Here is a 12,519-nt window from a genome sequence, read left to right as displayed (position 1 = left end):
TGGCTGGGTCAAGACCTTTTATCCATATTTCTCAGACACCTCAAGGGGCTACCTAAGGAAGGGCCTAACATCGGGAGATGTCTCTAGAGCTGTGGCAAACCCTGAAACTAACAGTATGATGAGCAAATTTCCTGTAGCTGAATGACAAGTTTTCTCTTGAAGGGGATCTTAGGCAGGGCATGGTGGCTCACACACCTATAATCCCAGCTGCTTGGGAGGCTGAGGCAGGAAGATTGGGAGTTCAAAGCCAGTGCCAGCAACTTAGCAAGGCCATAAACCACTTAACAAGACTTTGTCTCAATTTTAAAAATTAAAAGGGCTGGGGGTGTGGCTTAGTGGTTAAGTGTCCCTGGGTTCAATTCCTGGTACCAAAAACAAAACAAAACAAAAAAAGTTTGGGGGAATCCAGGGCATGCATATCTGCATCCATTACTGTTACAGTTTGGATATGACTTGAGTGTATCCTCCCAGGGTTCTTGAGACGGAAGCATGGTACTCAATGTGATGATATTAAGAAGTGGTGGGACCTTTTTTAAGAGGTGGGTCTAGTGAGAGTGATTATGTCACTGAGGACCTGTCATCCAAAAGGAGTAAGGTAGCTCTGTTTCTGTCAAGAGAGTTTTAATAAAAGAGAAAGACCAACCCCACCCCAGTTTCTCTGGCTTCTATGTTACCATGTTATCCCTCACTCTCACACATGCCACCACCATGATGCCATCCTTCATGATGTGACACAGCCAACAGGTCCTCACCAGAGCTAGTGCCATGCTGTTTGGACTTTCAACCTCTAAAACTGTGAGTTAAATAAACCTCTTTTCTTTATGTTTCCCAGCCTCAGGTGTTTTGTTATAACAATAAGAAATGTACTAATATAACCATACTTTGATATATTTTCAGAAAAAGCATCTCCTATCTGGAAGAAAAATAAAACAGCGACCCTAGTATGACAACTATCAAAAAGTAAAAAGGATGCCAGGCACACTGTCACAAGCCTGTAATCCCCACTGAGACAGGAGGATTGCAAGCTTGAGGCCAGCCTCAGCAACTTAGCAAGGCCCTAAGTAACTTAGTGAGACTCTTGTCTCAAAATAAAAAGTGCTAGGGATGTAGCTCAGTGGTAAAGCTTCCCTGGGTTCAATCCCCAGTACCAAAAAAAAAAAAAAAAAAAACCTTGTGAAAAAAATACTTAAATCCAATCTTTATCCCAATAGACTCTCCACAACAGATTTGGGAAGATAGAAGATCTTCATGTCGATTGTTTAAAGTATTGTTTAATACCAAAGATCAACTATGAGGAAATCTCTTTTGTTTTAACCTCTTTCAAGCCAACATTCCAACTGACCCATGACCTCAAGACTACATTGCCTGGTGGTCTCACACAGACTCAGCTCTGGCCTCTAGATGCTAGAATTCCAATTAAAATCTCACTAGGGCTTAGGTGAAGATAGAATAAAATCACCTTAAATATTTACATGAGAGATCACATGGCGGGTAATTGCAGACAAATTTTAAAATAAGAAAATCAATGATGACGATTTTAGTTGTTGGTTATTGTTTATTAGAAAACACTACAAAGCCACTATAATAAATCATTTGACATTAATGAGAGAAAGGATAAACAAATGGAAATAATACAATATAGAGCCAGAAGCAAGATTCAAACATGTACTGTTTATAAATAAGTTTATAAATAGTTATTATATAATTTATAAATACTTTTTATTTCAGTGTCAGAAAAGCTAGATCAACTACTAAATGAAGCTGTAGTACCTATCTGAAGGAAAATACAGCTGAACTTATAACCTCAGTGAATAGAAAACATGACTTTAGGATTAAATAATGGAAAGGAAAGACCTTAGCAGAATGTGTGTGGGACCACATTAGTTTTCTATTGCTGCTGAACAAGTTATCAAAAACTTAGCAGCTTTATGAATTCATAGAGTTCTACAGGTCTGAAGTCTACCATGGGTCTCAGTGGACTAAAATCAAGGATCAGAAAGGCTGGGTCCCTTCCAGAGTATCCAGAGGGGAATTCATTCCCTTGCTTTTTTCCAGTGTCTAAAGACTTTCTGCATTACTCAACTCATGGCTCTTTGCATCGTCAAAGCCAGAAATTGCATCCTATTCATCTGCTTCCGTCAGCACAGCTCCATCTCTGACTTTGATGTTTACTCTCCTGCTTCCCTCATTCACTAAACAGAACACTTACATTGAGCCCGCTCAGATAATATAGAATCATTGTCCAATCTCAAAGTCAGCTGATAAGCAATCTCAGTTCCCTCTCACCATGTAACACAGCAAGGGAAATAGAACATGACATAGTTAGGGGGCAATTATTCTTCCTACTACCAAGGATTCATGAATAAACTGTGTGAAAGTTCTCAGAATCAAAATGGAGCCAGTTGTGTCAGGCCCAATTTAATTAATGAATCAAAATTGGAAGTTTTATGAGGTAAGGGATCTCATGTATATATGCCTGGTAACAAGAACTTTCACAAAAGACTCTGCCAGAATCAAAATCTTGCACAAAGACCATAGCAACCTTCTACAGAAAACACTTCTGCAAGGATTGTCTGTCAAACAATGGCCTGTGCAGCCCTGGACTGATACTAGCCTTGTAGTCAAGGATTATCATTTCAATACAAATTATGTCATCCTCCGCATTTTGCCTTTAGAAACTTCCCCTTGCACCAACCCCCTTGAATAAGCACACCATTTATTATGCACATACATTCTCATTGCAAAGTTTATTCCCAAATAATCTTATTAAACTTTGAAAAAAATCTGTTTTTATCTAAGTTGACACCTAGGAACTGAGAATTCTAAACCAAGACATGAAACCCAAAAGCCATTTATTAACTATAAAATCATTTAAAATTTAAACTTATGAAAACATAAAATACAAAAGGTACAATAAACAATATAGAAAGGCAAGGTAGACTGTGAAGAAACACTATATATATATGTACGTATATATACGTACATATATATATATCAAATAAATGGGTAAAATCAATAATATGCGATATATCTTCCAGATTAAAAGTGAATTTTTTAAATAGACAACGCATATGAGTATTAATATTCATTTAGTTTACAAGTTCACAGAAGAACTAAACCAAATAGTAAATATACTTGAAAAGAACTTTCCTAGTAGTTGGGAAATGCAAGTTGAAATTATGATAAAATGAAGAGACATTACCTACTGAGACCTATCAGACCGATGATATACAATGAAAAGTGAAGCCCCATAGCCCAGTGAGGAGATGGAGGGAAGTTTTCCTCCTGCAACGAAGGCACAAATACAAAGTATTACAGCTTTAAAGAAAAGCAATCTACACATAACAATTAACATTTAAAATATAGATAAACATGGACTCTGGCATCTCACTCCTAGGAATCTAATCCATAGCCATTATAAATGAGGATATATGTTCCAAATCATTTCTTCAACATTTTACCACTAATAGACAAAAGATTGGCCAACAAACCTGGGAGTCCTCATCAGTAAGGAAATGGCCAAATAACTTACTTATTTACACAGTGGAATAATATGGAACAGAAGCAGAAGTCAACAAAAATGAATTTTCAATTTCAAAATAATATTAAATTTCAATTGTATCGCCACAAAAAAGATGAGGTGATGGATATGTAAATGACTTGATCTAATCACTCCACTTCATATACATATATCAAACATCACATTGTATTTCATAAATATAATTACAACTATGACTTGCCAATTAAAAATAATATTTAAAAATAAATAAAAGAATATATTACCATTCTCACAGCACTCAGGAAAGATTGCATGCTGTTGCATAAAAAAAAGAAGATATAGAAAAAATATAAAACACCTTTTTAAAAAACATGAACAATAATGTGTAGATACATATAAATGCTGAGTGGGAGAAGAAGAAACATAGCAGGAAAAGAGAGCAAATAAGTGTCCCACCAAAATATGGGGAGATCATTAATAGAGAAGGAAAGAAAGAGGAAGAAAGGGAAAGAAAGAAGGAATAAATGAAGGATCCGACCTAAATACTCAAACTCTGTGCATGTCAAAATATAGTATATTTTGTGTATATTTTGTGTATATACGGCAACGTGAATGTCTGTCTCTGTGTGTAGAGGTGACCAAAATATTTATGGGGCCACTTTTAAGAGCTTGGATTTTATATATATATATATATATATATATATATATATATATATATATATATATATATATATAATTTTTTTCAACGTTCACATTTTTCCAAGTATACGGTAATTTTACAACCGAATAGACAGTAAAAACTAACTTCATTGTGATAAAAGATAAAACTACATTACCAAAAAAAAAAAAATCACATTTCAACTTCTCCCTTGAATAATGTGCATATCTGAAACTGGCCAGAAGTCACTCAAGCCATGGCAAAGTGCTACTGCATCTTTTCATCATGGTAATTCTAGCAATGTACAGAATGTGCACTTTTGGGGCACTATCTTTAAGAATTATTTCTTGAGTTCCCATGTGTGTGGGGAACAGGAGACTTTCCTCATCTGTCACTTTGAATAAACATTCAATCCAATCTTTATGGGGGGCTGCCCTGAACAGGAGCTGAGCAGGCCCCCTTAGACTTGAGTTTCGGGAGTGTGGAACTGGCATCGCACACAGGACTTGGCTGGGCAAGGGAGTGCAGCTCCGGGATTGGGCGTCACCCAATAAGACTGGGCTGCACCCCACTGTTTGTTGTAACACAACCCCTTGCCTTTTGGGGGTAGAAGATTCTATCAAATGTCTCCCCCTAATAAAAACAGGGGTTCAAGGTGCCCTCGCTCTCTTGCCTCCGTCGCTCCCCTTGCCCTCCAGCGTGGGAGCTGATGCCTGAAGCCGCAGACACATCCCTGACCCCAGAAAAAGGCATTTCTGTGTCTGTGTGGTCTTCTCGTCGCCGGCCCAATTCTCGCGGAGTGATCCTGACTCCATCATCCGCTCTCGGGACGTGGGCCATAAATCTTCATTACTTCTTTCATTCAGAAGTATTTCTTGATATTGGCTGATTGCAGCTTGCCTCCGCCTCCCTGTCACGCAGCCACAGACTCCCCACCAGACCCAGGAGAGAAACACTTCTCCGCTCTGCCTTCACTACGCGCCAGAAACGACTCTCCTGGTCCCCAAAAACCCACAAGTGCCATCTTCTTCCCTTCAGAGGACACGCCCCACTGTAGACACCTGGTTCCTCTCGGTGAAACTCAGGCCAGGGTTTTTGAGGATGGAAATCTCTAGGTCACCGCCAGGAGCTCCCTCCGACCCCTGCACCCTGTGACCCGCTTTGGGCCTAAACCTGGGGTATATGGCCAGAAAAGCTCCCCACTGCAGTCTCTCAACCACTGGCAGAAACCTCTGCACAAGTTCCTGGGGCAGCTTGCAAACAGTGTGTGGGAGCCCAGATGGGCATGAAAGACACTGTCCTCTAATGGCATGAAGGACCTGTCTTTTGTATTAGGGATCTGTGCTCTGATTGCTGATTGCTGCATTTAATCAGAAAGGCTCCAAGAGGTGTCAGTCATCATTGCACCTCCTCCCATTGTTTTAAACCCCTCCCCTCTGGCTGAAGTGGCTTCCAGAAGTCAGCGGACAGCACAGAATGGCATGATCCAGCTTCAGTAGTGGAGCTGGATGACGAGGACCCGGAGCATGTAGGAGAAAAAACTGCTCAACTCATGACCAGATAGCAAAAAAAAAAAAGGCAAGAGGTAGGGGCCTGGTCTGTCATCCCTTGGAAGGCATGTTTCCCAATGATATGAGGACCTAGGCCCCACCTCCTAAAATCCATGCCATTCCCAATAATGTCACCTTGGGGACCAAGTCTTTAGCACATGCATCTTTGGGGGACATTTAGGATCCAAACTAGCACAGTTTGTGTCCCCTGAGTAAACTGCAGCATTTGGAGACTGGTCCAGCCTGCTGCGTATCTTTCTGAGCACCAATGAAGGAAGGAGTCCTGGCCATAGTAACTTTCCAGATTTTCTCCAAGCTGCTCTCCTCTGGTGCTCATGGCCTAGGACCAGCTGCAGGAAAAAAAAAAAATGCAAAACTTCAGTCCTAAGCAGTGAGTGACTAGCCCAAGACATGCTGCTGTGGGACCCCCTTTCTTCTTCACACCCTCAAAAAGGCTTCTAGGGTGACTTACATTGAGATGATTTTTCTCTCTACCTAACACCAAGTTCTGCATTCATCATCTCTACTCCTGCCCCAGCTAGACTAATCCAGCCATTTTCTACCACTGTCCTTACAGGGCCCTCTGTTCCCTGTGTTGGTGACACCCCTTGTCTCATCCCCCTCCTCTTTCAGGATCTATCTCAGATACAGGTCTCACTGAGGTCCCTTTATACTCTTTCTTCTGTAGCTTTTGAAGCTCTCTTACCCTGTGGTACCCAGTGGTACATTGTCCAAGAGCAGGAATCCAGATTGAATTTACTGAAGCTAACAATAGGGGAGAAGTATAGGCAAGAAGGGGGTAGCTGAAAATAAGGCGATAGAATAAGAAAACCAGTAAAATGCAGGAGCACAGAAGCAAGAGAGAAGTGTGTGTACAGGAAATTGGAGTGGCACTTGTCTTCTATCTGGTCCTACATATGGACTTGAGTACCTATGTTAAGGAACAGAGATGGAAGGTCATGTTGACACTGAAAATGGATTTTATGATGCTCTGGACACAAATGCAGATGCTTCAGTAGCACAACACAAAGAGAATTTTTAGCAGGGAGGCAACATCCCCCCGGCTCTAAATGCAAACAGGTATCAGTGCATTGTTCTGAAGAATTAAGGATTGAAGAGCATCCTGAGTCAGCATCCCCAGGGACACAGATGTTCTCTTGCTGGGCAAGGGAGGAGGAAGATCCTCTAGAGGGCTAAGTGGGCTACAGTTGTGTTCAACAGAGGGAAGATATAGATATAAGAAGAGATAATATTGAAACACACAAACATTAATCAGACACTACAGATAATACTTTAGACGATTGTGTTTATTTAAGTATCAAAATGACCCTACATTGAAAGTGATATTGCATTACATGTACGGGTTGGGTACTCAGGTTCACAGGTCAGCTCTTATGCAGATGAGTCATGTGGCTGACCTCAAGTCATTTAATTCCTCTGGGTCTTAGCTTCATCATCTGTAAAATACAATAATAATATGATTATGTAAAGAGGAATAAAGAGGGTAATAAATGCAAATGGACTCAAATTCCTGGGCCAAAGTGAACCTCCTGCCATATAGCCTGAGTAGGTGGGACTACAGACAAACACATAAGATATTAAGATAGAGAAACTGCCACAGATTGGAAGATACTAAGGAGATAATAGCACTAATTGATGTTAATTTCCTGGTTTCAATAATTGTTCTATAAGATGATAACAGTAGGAGAAACACAATGAAAACTATATAGAAATCCTCCACACTATCTTTTTTTTAATTTTTTTTTTAATTTTTATTGTTGGTTGTTCAAAACATTACATAGTTCTTGACATATCATATTTCACACTTTGATTCCTTCAGTGAGTCTAAAATTATATCAAAAATTTCAACATTTTAAAAAAGACTTTAAAATTGACACATTATTTCCTAATGCACAGCATCAAGTAGGTGGTAAGAAGTAGAAGAAAGAAGACAATCAATAAATGAGTTGCATCCTATCCACTGAAAACACAAAAGTCAGTAGTCAGCACTGAGCCATATAGTGCTGCTTCTTTCCCATTAGCTGGGCCACAGAAAATGACACAGTTCAGTCCGGCTCAATGTATCACCACCCATGTTAAGTCAATTCCTTCTCCACTGTTGATTCAAAAGTCAAAGACTTGTAAATAAAAAGTCACATAATGACATTTTGGCCAACAGCAGACTGCACATATGACAATGGTCCCATAAGATTATAATGGAGCTGAAAAATTCCTTTAACCTAGTGACATCTTAGCTGTTCTAATGTTGTAGCACAAATATAGTGATGCTGGTATAAACAAACCTACTGCACTGCCTGTCATATAAAATATAGCACCTACAAAATATACAGTACATATTCTTGATAGTAATAAAAAACTGTTCTTGGTTTATGTATTTATACTGTATTTATATTATTATTATTATTTTAGAGTGTGTAGATCTAACCTATTTAAAAAGTTTATTTTAAAACAATATGCTGTTGTGCTGGTAGCTTAACATTTATCTGGTGTCTACGGAGACACTTGACAACATGCAGAGGCCACATGGAGTAACTGACCTGGAACATCTATGTTTGTGTTAGTGCACCGGGTGATAACAATGAGATCACCACACGATGCATTCTCAGAACATCTTTGTTATCATTCAAAATAGGACTCTGTGTATGTGTTTTCTTTTGTCTAAGAAAGATGGACAAGGGCCCAATTATGCAATGTGAGAGGCAGGCAAAGGCAACTACAGTAGTACTGGATATCCTGCCAGTTCTCACATAGAGGAAAACTGGTCCAACCTGTTGCAAGGATCCTGACTACTGGGGTCATTCAGCCTAACAACCTCCAATTACCCAACTTTTTGGAACACTTCTGGCAGGAAAGGTGAATGAGAATATTATCTCTCTAGGGAGAATTAACATCATGATGAGTCCTGAGGATTCTCCTGGGATAAGTGAGTCCCCTGGGTTTCCTCAAGAGCAAGGACTCATAATTGCCTTCTACACAGTCCCTCCAAGTGACCAACAAGGGCCACACAGCAACAGACCCTTGGTGTACTAAAGAAATGGAACTGATTTCTTCACAACCAGACCAAGCAAGGCAAGATTTAAGAAGAACCAAAGCAAACATCCCACAGAAGCACTACTCCAGCAGATTATGAGAAGGCCAGCAGGCCTGGGGTTCTGTGTCTTCCAGAAGCTTTTCCACTGTGGTGGGGGCTGGAGGGAGAGCTAGTGAAAGTGAAAAAAAATCCCTGCAGCAGGAAGGATTGAAGGACAGGAAGGCTGAACAATACTGCAACCTAGATGGCCTCAGCTTACCCTTCAAGACCTTGTTGATCCACTGCATTGCAGCTCTCTTCTCTAAGTCAAGGACTTCAGCTGTAACTGGATAACCTAGCTCCAGGGGTGGGGGCAGGATGAGTGGGTCATTTTTCCTGTAGGGCAGCAAAAGAGGGATTTTGCGTTTCTTAGGCCCAGAAAAATTAAGTGATGGTGAGCGAATCTTCAGATTTTCCTGCTTGTCCAAAGGAACCTCTACAGACTTTTCATGCTTGATTTGCTTCTGTGGTACCATTGAGGTTGAAGATCTAGCCTCACGGCCTTCATCACCAGCTTTATTTGCAGGTGCTTGGAAATTCGATGAGACTGAGCTGGGGAATCCAGCTGTGCTTGCACCCTTCCTCTTCTGTGGTAGTTGGAAACCCTGAGTGGAACTGTAGGAACTGGTGATAGCATTGCGCTTCTTGCATGACATTATGGAGGTCTGGGATTTCCTAATCAGGCTGTTTACTGAGCTCTTGTAACAAATATCTCTCTTCAGAGGCCCAGGCCTGGGCACAAAGGAAGAGAGCACTCCGTTGACCCGCAGGCACCTAAATGCTGACTGTCCAGTCTCACTGGCTTCAGATCCCCTTTTCTGATTATCCTGCTTTTCCTGGACTGTGTGGTGGTCCTCCTCCTTCCCAAGTCCTTCCTCTCCCAGGGTGGTCAGGTCTTTCTCTTCCTTGGCTTTTACTTGACTGCTTTCTTCTAGAGGTCCCGTAGGGGTCTTCTTTGCATATGGGATTGAGAAATGGGCAGTCAGTGAGGACCATATAGTCAAGACTGACTGCTCTAGAGCCAAACGAAGCGTGAGTTTACCCTTAGCAGACACCAACTTCATTATCATTGAAGGGCAAGACATTCTGGAGCTGGAAACAGACAGCAATGGTTTCTTCTTTTCAGAAGACGCAGAAGAAAAAATCCTCAAAAACAGACACCGAGCCTGCTGGATTGGGTATCGCTGCCTATGGTGAATGACAAGCTGCCGGCGGTGCTGACGACGGGGTGAAGCCACAAGATCCTCATAGGATAGCTTGTGAGTCAGGTTCAGGGACGGAGCCACTGAGTGAACCCGGAAAACTGAGGGAACACGGCGAGGAAACAGCGAGGCTCCCCGGCGACCAGGTCTAGAAGGACAGTCCTGGTCGCTCAGAGTGGGGGACGGCTGGCCAGGGCTAGCCCGGCTCAGGTAACTGCCCATAAGGGGAACTTCTGCAAGGTCGGGTCCTTCCAATAAAGTCAATGGCTCAGAGAAGTTTCCGTTAGCTGCCGAAGGAGCCCAAAGCAAAGCGCGCACTGTGGGGTGTGTCGCCTGTGACGCCGCGTTGGAACGCGTGAGCGAAGAAAGGGCGCGTGCCAAGTGCACGCACCCAGGGAGCTTGGGGACCCCTTGCTGCTGGTCAAGGGGGTTGGCACCAGGGAGATCTGCTCATCCCAAGGCGTAACCATCCTTCCTGCTGTCAAGTCCCAGCTCCGTCCTGGGGGTTCTGCAGGACTGTGGTCCTGGAGCGGAGAACTGGAACCCAAGGGGTGCCAGGCATCAAGCTCAGCAGCGCCCACTCGCGGTCTGCGCCTTTTCACCTGACTGTCCTTTCCTGGCATACTAAATGGAGGAACCGCTCAGAACCTCATCTCCGCCAGCCCACGCCAGGCCAGACAATAAAGACCCCGGCCGGTGGGGGGCGCCCCCTTTGCAGCTCGGAGCATCTAGGCAGAGTGGGAGGACTGTAAGAAGTTTAAGGGGGTTGCCCCGCATCCTCTACCCTTCCAGGGACTTCATGTACCCAACATCTAAAAGGTTATACATTTACGAAATATTCGAAAGACTCGTACAATTTTCAGGAGTTTAACTTTAAACGATTTTAATGATATTGACTTCTAGATCTCCCAAATTTTAATCAGCCTGCTGTACTTCAAAGCGCGTCCCCTGCTATTGCCCTTCTCGGACTATCCCCTGAAGACCTTAAAAGAGCATGCTACAGGGATACTGCCACATCGATGTTCATAGCAGCACAATTCAAAATAGCTAGACTGTGGAACCAACCCAGATGCCCTTCAATAGATGAATGGATTAAAAAAATGTGACATTTATACACCATGGAATATTATGCAGCACTAAAAAATGAGAAAATCATAGAATTTGCAGGGAAATGGATGGCACTAGAGCAGATTATGCTTAGTGAAGCTAGCCAATCCCTAAAAAACAAATACCAGATGTCTTCTTTGATATAATGAGAGCAACTATGAACAGAGCAGGGAGGAAGAGCAGGAAGAAAAGATTAACATTAAACAGAGACATGAGATGGGAGGGAAAGGGAGAGAAAAGGGAAATTGCATGGAAATGAAGGGAGACCCTCATTGCTATACAAAATTACATATAAGAGGTTGTGAGAGGAATGGGAAAATAAACAAGGAGAGAAATGAATTACAGTAGATGGGGTAGAGAGAGAAGATGTGAGGGAAGGGGAGGGGGGATAGTAGGGGATAGGAAAGGTAGCAGAATACAACAGTTACTAATAGGGCATTATGTAAAATTGTGGATGTGTAACCGACGTGATTCTGCAATCTGCATTTGGGGTAAAATTGGGAGTTCATAACCCACTTCAATCTAATGCATGAAATATGATATGTCAAGAGCTTTGTAATGTTGTGAACAACCAATAAAAAAAATACATCATTAAAAAAAATATGGATATACTAGAAGTCGATATGCAACCATAATATGGAGTGGAGTTATCCTAGGTGTTTAAAGAAAAATTTTTAAAAATAGTTATATGAAATTTTGTTAAAATTTAATTGTTTAATTAAAATGTTAAATTTATTAATTGAACAAATAGTAGTCAATTAAACTTAAATCTTATGGACACATTTTGTTCTACTAATATCACCTCAAGTAATCTTTTTTCAATTTTAAACAGAGTTACGAGGCATAATTTACATATTATAAGTCATTCATTTTTAAGCTTACACATCAAGACTTTCCAGTAATTTTACAAAGTGTGTAACTTTCACCAAAATCTAATTTGTTAACATTGCTATTGTCCCAAAAAGAAAAGTCATTCCTCTTTACAATCACTCCCCATTCTCACTCACAGGCCCTGGCAATAATTAATGTAGTTTCTGTCTATAAATTTTTCTCTTCTGGAGATTTCATATAAATGGACTCTTAAAATATATGGTCTTCTTTCTTTCACTTAGTGTAACATTTTTGAGGTTCATCTGAGTTGTAGCATGTATTGGAACTTCATTTCTTTCTTCCTTTTCACTTAATTTTCTCACAATTCTGAAGTTAAAAGTTTTAAGATTAAGGTGTTGGCAGGTTTGTTTTCTTCTGAGACCTCTCTCCTTGGCTTGTAGATGGCTGCTTCTTCCTCATGTGGCATTTCTTTTGTGTCTGTGTTCTAGTCACCTCTTCTCATTAGGATATTGGTTGTATTGGGGCAGGCCTAAATAAAGACCTCTAAATAGAGACCCTATCTCCAAACACAATCACATTCT

General features: G+C 41.2%; 1 non-coding gene across 1 annotated transcript in view; it reads right to left on the bottom strand.

The window, feature by feature from the left end:
- Positions 1–6,996: 6,996 nt before the first annotated feature.
- LOC120885502 (uncharacterized) overlaps positions 6,997–12,519 on the bottom strand; it is a 30,494-nt gene continuing 24,971 nt past the window's right edge. Inside the window, exon 2 of the transcript XR_013439014.1 lies at positions 6,997–7,164. This is a non-coding gene — a transcript (uncharacterized LOC120885502). The remainder of the gene's footprint in view (positions 7,165–12,519) is intronic.

The sequence above is a fragment of the Ictidomys tridecemlineatus genome, chromosome 1, assembly GCF_052094955.1.
Source record: "Ictidomys tridecemlineatus isolate mIctTri1 chromosome 1, mIctTri1.hap1, whole genome shotgun sequence".
NCBI classification, from domain to species: Eukaryota; Metazoa; Chordata; class Mammalia; order Rodentia; family Sciuridae; genus Ictidomys; species Ictidomys tridecemlineatus.
This window is presented reverse-complemented; position numbering and strand designations above follow the sequence as displayed.